Below are 12,135 nucleotides of genomic sequence, written 5' to 3'. Positions count from 1 at the left end.
ACTTTTTTAAAAATGATAGGCCCTAAATTTTATTTGATAAAACATAATTTTTGTCCTGTATTTTAAGGCACCAAGTCTATTTGACTCAGTCTCTGCCCAATGTATAAATTATGTGGCCCAAGATTTTCAGAAAAAGGTTGTTTTTGACTCCACATTCATTATCAGAAATATGATTGCCAGATTTTTGGCATGCCATACTGTCATCTACAGACTCATTCTCTACTTATTTTCTAAATGAGCTGTTACTTGTCACTGTCATCATCCATTAAGTAACTGTGAAAGACAAGATCATTTCAACCAGATGCTCAGCTAATTCCTTCCAGTAGAATCTCTCCAAGACCCAACTTTCCTTAGTTTAGAATATTTCTGTCTAAGGAATGCTACAGTCTATAAATCTGAAACAAAAACCACTTGTGGACAAGTTGTCTGAATACATTATCATACACCATGGTACAGCTAGCTGTGGCTATATTAAGCTTTATAGTTTTCTCAATTAAAAATACATATAAATATATCTAACAAAAAGATCAAGTTATATACATTTTAAAATCCTGGGAAAATAAGCCTATTTATAGACTAAGTATGAAACTTACTTTTAAATTATTAGTAAGTGATTTCAAACATAAGTTTGCCCAGCACTCCATTTGCTCTATTCATGTGCTACTTCCTACCAAATCAGGGCCAACAGCCAGGAGAGCATGAGTCTCTTCTGTACGAACTTTCATGTGCCAATACGGGTGTCACAAAGAACACTGTCCCCACACCTCCACTGTACCTCCTAAACAACAGTGCTGATTTTGCCATGAAGTATGCTGCTGTGGCTTGGGCTCTGGTCATTTCATTTTCACCTTTTCCCTTTACCCAACTTCCACTCAATCTGGTTCTGACTGTGCCTTTTCCTTCTTGAGGAAGTCTCAAGTTTTTGCTCTGGAACTGTGAATTAATTCTATAGGACAGCAGGCATTGTTGCCTTTTTACCAATAGAGACTGGGTGGCAGAAAAAGAAACACCCCAAACAGTTTCTACAGCAAAGTAAGCAGTAGGGCAGGGCAGGGTGGAGTACAAGTAAGATGTTTGTCTACCTAGTATCTGGGTGTGTGTATGTCTTTACCTGGAACTGAAGGCTTTATTTCTCAGTGCTGGGGGATATGGGACATGAGAGATGAGTCTTAGATATTCCTGACATACAAATCACCTCAAAAAAAAAAACCAAAAACAAACAAACAAAAAAACCTACACAAATCTTTTTAAAAATTCACTTGGCTAGTATAAAAAACAAATCAGTTATTTTACCCAGAAGGTCACACTTGCAGGACTGGATAAAAAAAAAATTACTTCTTTATTAGATAATCAGATATCAAATTTAAGAAATTTATACTTGGGCTACAATTGACTGAGATGCAGGCCATTCAGTAAGTTTTTAGTATCAGTGATAAGATATGAGCTAAGATATAAAGAAAATTTGCTCCAATTATATAAAGACTCTTACCAATACATGTAAGTAAAACCAAAATTTGAGAAGCCAGTTAATTCTTAGAATCAAAGAGTCAACATCAACATATAAAATGGGTGTTTTGACAGCCTTCCTCTAGATAATTTACTTCCTTAAAAACGTATATATGAAATTTTTTAAAAATAAAATGAACATGTCACAATTATAAGTACCGAATCTAAACACAGACAAAAGTGCACTGCTATTTAAAATAAAAAAGTATCCAAAGCAACCTCCTATCTGGGGCAGAAGGTGTTGACACATTACCTTGACTATCTAAAGATTTAAGTTTCCCCACCCTCTGGCATTTCAGGTTTTCAGAAGGGTTATTTATGCATTTGGGGATAAAAGAGTGACAACATTCCAAATCGTACCTCTCATTCCACTTTTGCCATTTTAGGATTAGGCTAAATTAGAAAAACATCTCAAAATATTATCAGAAAGTAATTTTCTGATCACAAAAGCAAATTTTTGTACATTTATTAAAGAGTTGTTATGCTATTATTATTTACAAAGATTCTAAAACCAAGGTAGAAAAACAAATCTCATTTTACTGAATTCTACAATACTACTCAAAATAAGCTTCATTACAAACGTCAAATCAATCTTTCAGTTGAAGGTAAAAGACATTACTGGGCTCTCTGGATTCTTATCTGTCTATGTGTTATAACATGTGCTATGGGCTGAATTGTGTCCCCCACCCCCAAATTCATAAATTAAAGTTCTAATCCCCAATACCTTAGAATGTGACTGTATTTGGAGATAAGGTCTTTAAAGAGGTACTTAAATTAAAATGAAAAATGAGGTCATTAGGGTGGGCCCTAATCTAATGTGACTGGTGTGATTGTAAGAAGAGAAAACTGGACACAAACATGGGACAGGGAGAGACCACGTGAAGACACAGGGAGAAAATGGGCACCTACGAGCCAAAGAGAGAGGCCTAAGAAGAAACCGATCCTATTCACACACTGATTTCCAGCTTCTAGCCTCCAGGATTGGGAGAAAGTAAATTTCTGTAGTTTAAGTCACCCAGTCTGTAGTACTGTTTTATGGCAGTTCTAGCAAACTAATATATGCCAAACATTTACTACTTTTAAAGACTATTACAGCAATGAGATCCAAGCCCTCCCCTTCTCATGAGAGTGCCATAGCACAGAATGGCCTGCTTGGCCTTAATCAGTCTGCTTTTTCCAGCCACACTATGGATAGGATTATATAAAACAGACAGGTTCTAAAACAGTTTTAGAGACTCTAAATTTCAGGATCCCGAAATACAATATGAATAGTGTGCACTTACAAAGGAATTACAACAGTGCTAAAGGAGTGAGATGCTTGTTTATCCAATGCTGCCAATCTGGACTTTGACATAGGCTTCAAGAAACCAGTTCTGTAATAAAGCTAATAGTCTTTAAGGTAATTATTTTAAATGCTTTCAGTGCTCTACTCAAAGCAGATTCTATGATACCAGATTTTCTGGATTTATTCTTAGTATAGAAATTAATAATGATATAATTGAGCTTACCAATGTTAATTACCACTACTTCAGAGTTTTATAGCATAGTCTTCTAGCAAGAATTCAAGCCATAATAGTAATAATACAAAAGATAGTCATTTATTGAGCTAAACATTACTGTGTTCTAGGCAGTGTTCTAAGTAATTGAACTGTATTAATTCAGTGCTCACAACCTTAGGTGATAGATGCTATAACCATCACAAATTCATCATTATCATCATCATCCCCACTTTACAGATAGGAACACTGAGGTACAAAGGCAAGTAAGTTGCTCAAAGCCTCACATCATGCAGAAATGGGATTTGAATCTAAGTAATTTGATTCCAGAGGCTTTCTTAGTAATCACTGCTACTTGGTAACGACTGTCCATATCTGATTTCTCATTTTATCAGCTAAAATGTGATTCACAGAGCTGGAAGGGACTTCAGAAATAATCTAATTTAGCACTCTCAACTTTTTTTTTTTTTTTTTTTTTTTACTGAATATCGTTCCCTGTGCTATACAGTAGGTCTAGCACTCTCATTCTACAGAGGAAAATTGAGGTGAGTTGTTAAGTAAATTACTGAAGATTACAGTTAAATGGTAAAGCTATTACGATCCAGTCTAATCACTTTCTGGGACATCATGATGGACAGCAGGTTTCTGTTTTGTTTAGCTCTGGTTTAAGATTCTTGCATCTCTGGTGCATCTCTCTGTGTGTGTGAACATCTGTCACCCTCTCTATGTGTGTACATCTGTTTTTCTGTCTCTCCTACATGTTGCCAGCAAGATTTGTATGTATATTAACGATAAGGAGGAAGTGGTCTCATGTGCATAAACAAGTATTCAAACATCCCTCCCCCAAAATGAGGACATTTGGCACAACACTATTAAAAACAGGTCTGTCTACCTGGATATCTGTTTACACTTTTTCAAGTATTCTCATTTGAGACAAGACCAAACCAGAAGATCTGCATTAGTTAAGCTACTGGTATGTACGTTAATGAAAGTGAATAATAGCTTTTACATTTATAAATTTTTTTCATTAAAATAAAAAAAGATGTCTCTTAACATCAGAAAAGTACCAGAAATTTTTACCATTTCAAGTATATCTGTCAGTAGGCTTTATTTATTTAAATGAAATTATAACATAATTTCACTGAAATATGCATATGTCTATATATCTATTTGTCCATCATTCTCCTAAATTTTTGCTTTTCTGAAAAAAATGCCACCATGATTTGTAAAACACTACAATGAGGGAACAATAATATGTAGATTGATTTTATTTCCAGTAAAATGATTCATGGGCCTCAATTCTACAGGCAGCCTGGAATATAAGAGTCCTTCAGCTATTAATGTAGGATGAAGTCACTGACTGCACCAGGATTTCAAACCAGGAAGAAACAGAGTGTATGGCATGGAGGATGAACCGTAAAACAGTCAAGGCATCTGTTTTAGCTGTGCCCGTAACCTGACTCTCCCTGAACTGTAAAAAATTTCACAAAAGCCTGTAACAGTGTATTACAACTGATGATATTGTTTTGTCTTCTACAACAGACCACTGAGTTTTTAAAAAGTTTAACAACTTGCTATCAGTTGAAAATGATCAACAACAGACCTAGCAAGTGTTTTTGCTGCAAGGTTCTTCGAGGACAATAACTCTTCTGGGAGGCAGTGTGCTACAGTGGAAAGCGCGTGGACTTTGGAGCCAGACAGGCCCAGGATTGCGTCCTGGCTCTACCACTTCATACTTCCTTGATCTACTTAATCTTTGAGCTTTAAGTTCTTCATCTATAAAATGGGGATGACCATACATGCTCTAACAGGATACTGAACAATTTAAACAAGTTAGTAAACGGCCAGTTCTCTTACTTCTTATCCCTGGAGAGCATATATTTGGTTTCATCTTCAATAATGATGAAGTTTTCCTTTTTCCAATGAGTTGTCATTTTCTGTGTCTAAACATCAAAACAAGTTAATTCCTTCTAACCTGGCAGGTTTATCTGCTCAAAGAAGGAGATGGCCTGGCCAGTTCCTGGGAAAGTCTGCTTAGGAACATGCACAACACTAATTCAGGCTGGTGGTATCTGCACATCATTTGGAAAAAAAAAAGGATAATGCTCTGCCTAGACCAGCTTTCTGTGACTTTTGGATATAAATGAAAAGCACGCCTTTGCTCCCACTGAATTTTTATAGCTTTTAATCAAGTCACAATTTTAACATGTAATGACTGAGAAATGGGTTTTCTAAAAAAATCACAGCTATTTTTTACATTCTACTAAATGCATAATGGATATGTATCTATATTCCTAATATAGGAGCAGTTATCACATTTCTATTATATCAATTCATCTATTTACATAGCTGTCTTTTGTCTCACAAGACTCTGCTCTTGTAGACAAATACTCTATCTTCAACTTGATGAAACTTAGCACCCAGCAGTCAAAGGTGTTCAAAGGGATATTAAAAAAAATGCTGGCTGGGAAGAAAGGTACAGAACAGTACCTTGAATTACAACCAACAAAACTGAACTTTTAGGAAATAAGAAGCTACTAAACATTTTTAACTAGGTGAATATCGTACCAAAAGTATAGTTTTAGGAAGGCTAAAGTTTCCTTTAGGAAGGTACAGAGCTGCTGTGACTGAAGAGAAACTGGAAGCAGAAAAAGCAGTTGGGAGAAAACTTTAACAGCATAAGCATAAGGCTAAAATGTGTGAACTAGGATGGTGGCTGTAAGAGTGGATAAGAAATGACTGATGCAAGAGACTTTATAAAGAATTCACAGTAACTTGGTTCTGGTTCCTTTTAAGGAGGTAAGGGGGGGAAATGATCCCAGATCAGCTGAGGATTTAAGACTGGGTGACCAGAATGATGATGCCATGAACAGAAACAGGGATGTTAGAAAAGGAACTGGTTTTAGGGGGGAAATGATGACTGTGATGTGAGACATGCTGAATGAGAAGTAATTAGACCCCCAAGAGGAACGTGTTAAGAGTCAGTGAATGTGGTGAAGGCTAAAGATTTAGGAGTGGTTAAGTCTTTAGGGGTGGAGCTTTTTCAGGAAATGACTTTTGTATCTTCAATTTAAAAAGAAGAAGCAACGAGAAGAAGCTAATACAGAGGACTGGGCCAGATCATGCTTGTAGCATCAAATATGAAACCAGTTAAGAACCAAACTGGTTCTTTTCAAAAAAAATTTTTTATTATAATTTTTAACACCGTTATTGTGGTATGATTCCTGTACCATAAATAAGAACCAGATTGTTTCTGTTCTCACTCCTGCACCACCTGCTCAACAGAAACGACTACTTAGCAGAAACCATGTAATGGGGCACCTCTCTCTCCAAAAAAACCCCCCAAATCTAGGGCTTCTCTCTTTTTCCTACAACTTACCTGTAAGCTCATGCTTCTCTCCACTACAACTTATAGTTCGTACCTCTTATTAAAACAATTCATCCCCGCTTGCTTCTCCCTTGTCTACTCCTTCCTCCCTGGCTCTCACCTTTCTAGGAGAGCAGACCCAGAGCACACTTCAGCCCCGCCTTCCCCAGCAGCTTTGCACAAAGGATCCATGCAGATGCTCCCAAGGCTCAGGGTCAGGAGTCTTTTTTGTCTGTAAACCCCATCATCCTGTGCCCTACTTTCCTTCCTAGTTTCTATTTAAACTCAGCAACAAATAAGGATTATATTCTTTAAACGCAGTAACAATTAAGGATTACATTCTTCTATGGCTCTAGAAGCAGAAAGGACTCACTTAGCAGCAAAGGACCCATTTAGATTGGAAGCACTGGCTTTGGACTTGACATACAGAGTTTGGAAAAAGCAGGCTAGGAGGAACCATATTACTACATTCTTTACCTCAACGCCTGCTTGCAGTCCTATTTTCCTCAACCCCCAAACTCCTGTCCTCGACTCCCCTGACCTCCACTCTTAATTACCCTACCCATGGTTTCTTCTCACCCATTTTGGTTGTTTCTATGATTGCTCCTTATATGGGGGGCAGTGAGGGAGTTGTCTTCAAAAGGTGGAAAGTCACTGTCAATCAAAATTACCACTGAAAATCCCTTAAGTCTCACAGAAAGTACAACCCTGCACCATCATCACAGTATCCACAAAACCATCCATATGACACTGAAGCTGAAGGTACTTAAGACAGTTTGGAGTGGTACAACTGACAATTCAGAGAGAAGCTATCAGATAGTTGTATCACTTGTTCTTTTTCCAGGAGTCAAGGAAGATAATCTGCATGACAAAATTATGAAACACATACAATCTGTAAGACACACACACAAACACACATTGTCCTAAAAATCCTATCAGAAGAAGTCTTAGATCATAACATATATAAGCTTTGTTTCCCTCTAGTTAGAAATCTTAGCTATACATTGAAATATTTAAAACAAAACCAATCAACCTGCCTTCTTAGCGCAGTAGGCAGTGCGTCAGTCTCATAAAACAAAACCAATCAGTAACTAAAATCAGACACTAATTCTTTACCTTGCTTAAATGTGAGAGGAGTAAAAGAATATTTGGAGGGGAGGGTATAGTTCAAGTGGTAGAGTGCATGCTCAGCATGCACAAGGTCCTGGGTTCAATCCCAAGTACCTCCTCTAAAAATAAATAAACCTAATCATCTCCTCCCCTCAAAAAAAAAAAACCCACAAATATTTAGTATTAAATTCTTTAACTCACATGCAAAGTGCTAATAATGGCAATAATACCTACTAATTATTGAGTGGTTCCCACATGCCAGATACCTTGCTCTGTAATTTATATATATATACACAGATTAGTTTATGTAATCCTTAAAAAAAAAAACAAAAACCCTCTCAAAGCCATTTCTATGTCATAGCTGAGGAAACTGGGATATGATAAAGACAGAAAACTCTGCCCTGGCTCTTGGTCACACAGCAAAAGAACAGCAGACTTGGGATTTAACCTCAGGTTTGCCTGTAAAGTCTGTGCTGTAAATTACCACATTTTATAGCCTCACCATAAATAAGCCATTTTCTCACTGAAATGCTTTGAACTAAAACTAGGAAGACTTGATTTTTAGTTATTAGCAGCACACGTTCAGGAAATAAGAAAAAATGGCCTTTTGTAATAGGCTAACAAGCCATTCCTGGGGTCAGCCACCACAGGCTAGACAAATTTCCTCCAGAACGAAATCTCTGCTTCTTGTATCATGCCACCAAACACCAGTTCAATGGCCTAAAAATCCCTCTATCAGATGTCTGAGATCATGACATATACAAGCTTTGTTTCCCCCTACTTAGGCATCGTAGCTATATATTGAAATATTTAAAATAAAACCAACCAATAACTAAAATCGGACACTAATTCTTCACTATTGCTTAAATGCTAAAGGAGTAGAAAAATATTTAATATTAAATTTTTTAACTCACAAGCAAAGTGAAACCCATTTCACTACAAACACCAAAGAAACACCATTCTTCTCTGCTCAGAAAAGCCAAGAATTCCAATCCTGTTCTGCAAATTAACTGGTAGCACTGCAAACCTGATTCTGCCAAGACACAAATGCACTGTAGACAGCACATGCTCACCAGAATCCGTCTTTATCTAGTCTATTCAATAGTTTGTGTCCCTGCTCATGGATTTAGTGCTAGCCTAGAAAAGCATAAAAAAAAAACTAAAAATCCCAAAGCAGACCAGTAACTTGTCAAAACCAAGTACTCAGAAACCATTCTTAAACAAAAATCAGTTCCTAGTATGCTCTGTTTCACTTTTTCCCTCTCAGGTCAGATTCTTAGAAAAATTAAGTCCTAAAATGAGTGGTGCTGATTACATTAAGCCTGGTTCACAGCAAAATTATATATTTAACTAACAGATATTTCTTATTCCAAATTCAATATTTTAGAGTCATTTAAGATATTGGAGTTTCGAAAGACATCAGATAGGGAAAATAAAGTTAAATCAAGAGAAAAAGAAATGGATTGTTTATACTGACAAGAAGCACTGTATTTTATCAGTAAATTATCTTTCTGGTCTACCTTAAGGTGTCAGCTTCAAACCAAGTTCACCAAAAGCTCCTTAAGTCAAATTATGTATACCAGGCACTGGGAAAGATACAAAGATGAAACAAAACATACTAATAACTTCTCTCATAGAATTTACAGTTTAATAAGATAGATATATACATAAAAATCTCTGCATACAATGCTCTTCATCCAGTATTACCAAACAGGTATTGAAAACGTTCAAGGAAAGATTTCCAAGAGCCAAATGGGTATCAGACAGATATTGCGTGTTGTGCCAAGTAATCAAAGAGCATTGCTTTTTCCTCTCTGCTCATTAAGGCCATGGCAATCACAACTTTGGTTTCCTTAGTCTCTTACCTTAGTTTATTTTCTGTTCTCTGCTCATGTAATAAGATATATCTTTCTGGGATTTGCTGTTCTGCTTTGAGTTTTTCCTGCTGCTATTGCTGGGGGCGCATGACTTACCCTCCTATCTCAGTACACTGTGTTTGCTGGACAGACCCTCCAGTTTCTTCCTCATGCTTTTTTGTTGGAGATCTGGAAACAATCACTGAACAGATCTGTGAGCACTGAGACTGGCTCTGAAAACTTCGAACCTAACTATTCAAAATTGATTACCTTCAGGAAGTCCACCTTCAGAGAGTCTAATCAGGAAGGTAAAAGACAGCTGTTATAATTGCCCCCCCCATTCCAACTCCTTGCATCCCATTATTAGCTCTGACTATAGATAACATAAGATAGACTTCAGATTGGGAAAGCAAAAGAAACAATGCTACAAAATATGGCAAATTTTAATACATGAAAGTGCTAGCAATAGATGATAACTGGGGATTCAATGGCATTAACATGAGGCCAAAGTCATCAATATTTTGCACCTGCTGACATGGAGGCCTTTAGGAGCACACTACAGAGACACGTTGTGGTAGTCACGTACGTGTGAATCGCTGGAGTTTGCTTTTATTTAGCCTCATCTCTGAGATTTAAAATTTGCTTTTACTTTTCATCCCCTGAATTTTGGTAGATGATACCGGTCTTGTAAAACCAATCAACAACTCTCTCTCTATATATATCTCTCAGTTTCGCCTGGAGGGAAAAACCCATCATAAAATAGGGGCTAGAGAGTAACCAAAGGCCACGTACCAGATTAATCATAAACCTAGACCACTGAACCTGAATTTTCTTCAAACATTTCCTGCCTTTTGTTTCAACAGAACTATATCTTCAAGGTTAACTGCAGTCTCCCTGAGCAACAGACCAGCCCACCCTAGACTGCCAGATACTCATTCCTAATCTAAAACTCTTTATTTACCTATCTGTACTGTTCATTTGAAAGCATGCTGTTATTCACTGACAATCCAACAATACACACTGCATTCCTACCCACACAAGGCCAACTCTGTAGATACCCAACACGCCCACCTCACTGTGAAATACTAAAAGATGGTTTTTCATCATGTTCTCAGGGAAGAAATAGGGTGGAAAGCAAAAATGAAATGCAACTCAAACCTAAAAAACCCCTCAGTGGTTGGGTACTCCCAGAAGGAATAGAGAGTAAAGGTACAAAGTGGGGTGGGGTGGGGTGGGGAGGTTACTGTTTCTCCTTCCTCCAGAGTCTAAAAAAGTCCCGAAGCAGGTGAGCTCTCGACCCCTCCCACCACCGTAGGATCCGAGGGGCTTCAGGGGGAAGCTGAGGATCGGAGAATGGGGGATGGGAAGAACCCAAGTGGGGGAAGGCCGATTTGTCCGCGGAGCTGGCTGTCTAGGTCGGGTCTTTGATTTCTGCTTCGCCCCATCTCTCTCTTTTTTTCAAAAACACTGATTTTATCTTACCGATGAAACAAGCTCTGGTCCCACCCTAGCAAGCAGGGACAAGTGTGGGAAGGGATGTCTGGCCTCTCAAGGATACAAAATGGGGGCGGGGGCGGCAGGCTACAGAATGGGAACCTGTACGCCCTCTCCCAAGGCTGAGAGGCTGGGCGAGGGGGGCCTTTAAATGAGTGGTGTCAGGAGGGCAGCCCCTTCTGTGGAACTGGAATTGAGAGGGGGCAATAAGTAGCTGTGAGCACCCTCGAAAGATGAGGAGCCGCCTCCTCAGGGAATACCGGGAGATAGAGGAGACGACCCCGCCCCCTCAGGGGATGGGCGCGAGTGGCAGTTGGGACTGTGGCAGGAGGACGCCGGTGGTCCTACCCTTGCTTTTCTCTCGAGAAGTCGGCTCCCAGCCACCGCCAAACCCCAGCGCCAAGGACTCCTACCTTTTCCCGGCGCTCCGGGCTCCACTCCCCGCCGCCTCCGCCACCCTCTCCATCCACAGCCCCTCGAGGCCCCGCCCCTCAGCCGCCAGGAGGGGCACTGACATTTGGCAGAGCCAATCACCTCCTCGCCTCTCCAGCCCCGGCACCAATCCACGCCGGCTGGGGGAGGGGCTTCTCCAATGTCATTTAGGCTCCTCCCGGGGCCCCAAGATCCCTTTTGTTTGGGGAGAGCCAAGCTGGGATTGAGCTCACGTCACTTCCGGGAGGAAGCGCCGGCCTCCGGCTCGGGCTCCGGGGTGGGCTCGCGCCCCTCCTGGCCCGGCTTTTGGAACTTCCCACCTTCTGTGCGATTTCTGGACGGGACGGTGGCTAGTGCTTCATGTTTACCCTCATGGTACGGGAAGCTTAGGAATGGCGGGCTCCAGGTGCCCCGATTGATAGGGCACATTAACGTTTCTTTTCATCCGAGATGGTAATAAATGAAATGCTCTTTCGTGTCTGCTTTAAAAATAGTTCTTGAAAACCTGGTAACGCTTGCCTGCTGTCTCTTTTCTTCGAAACAGCTTGCGCTAGAAGCAAGGACGCAATGATGAAAAACCTGGAGAATTTGCACCCCCACCCCACCCCGCCTGGAGCCCCTGGGGCTAGGACACTGGGTAGCACCGGGGAGAGCACAAACCCAGCCCGACCTGCCTTCCAGGTAGAAGTCAAATGAATAAAATTTGTATGTCAAGGTTTTCTACATTGTATTTTCCAAATGAAGGGACTTTTTTTGTGTCTTTGGCCCCATTATTCTGTGGGCTATGGCATTTTCAGTGAAGCTGGAACAAAGGACGGTAGAAGATGCAAGGAATGTCTATCCCTTATGAACACAGGAATGTAGATCTTGATAG

General features: G+C 39.6%; 2 protein-coding genes across 7 annotated transcripts in view; one reads left to right on the top strand and one right to left on the bottom strand.

The window, feature by feature from the left end:
- Positions 1-11,324, bottom strand: part of CTTNBP2NL (CTTNBP2 N-terminal like) — a 47,297-nt gene extending 35,973 nt beyond the window's left edge. The window contains exon 1 of the mRNA XM_010948311.3: positions 11,243-11,324. The gene's annotated coding sequence lies outside the window, so the exon portion shown is untranslated. The remainder of the gene's footprint in view (positions 1-11,242) is intronic.
- Positions 11,325-11,457: 133 nt separating this feature from the next.
- KCND3 (potassium voltage-gated channel subfamily D member 3) overlaps positions 11,458-12,135 on the top strand; it is a 526,784-nt gene continuing 526,106 nt past the window's right edge. For 4 of the 6 annotated variants that reach the window (XR_006722395.2, XM_074370163.1, XM_074370164.1 and 1 more), the window contains exons 1-2: positions 11,463-11,714; positions 11,806-11,942. The gene's annotated coding sequence lies outside the window, so the exon portion shown is untranslated. Of the gene's footprint in view, positions 11,715-11,805; positions 11,943-12,135 lie in introns of all 6 variants that reach the window. The other 2 variants (XM_074370165.1, XR_006722393.2) reach the window with 2 other exon arrangements.

Source organism: Camelus bactrianus, chromosome 9 (assembly GCF_048773025.1).
Source record: "Camelus bactrianus isolate YW-2024 breed Bactrian camel chromosome 9, ASM4877302v1, whole genome shotgun sequence".
Lineage (NCBI taxonomy): Eukaryota > Metazoa > Chordata > Mammalia > Artiodactyla > Camelidae > Camelus > Camelus bactrianus.
This window is presented reverse-complemented; position numbering and strand designations above follow the sequence as displayed.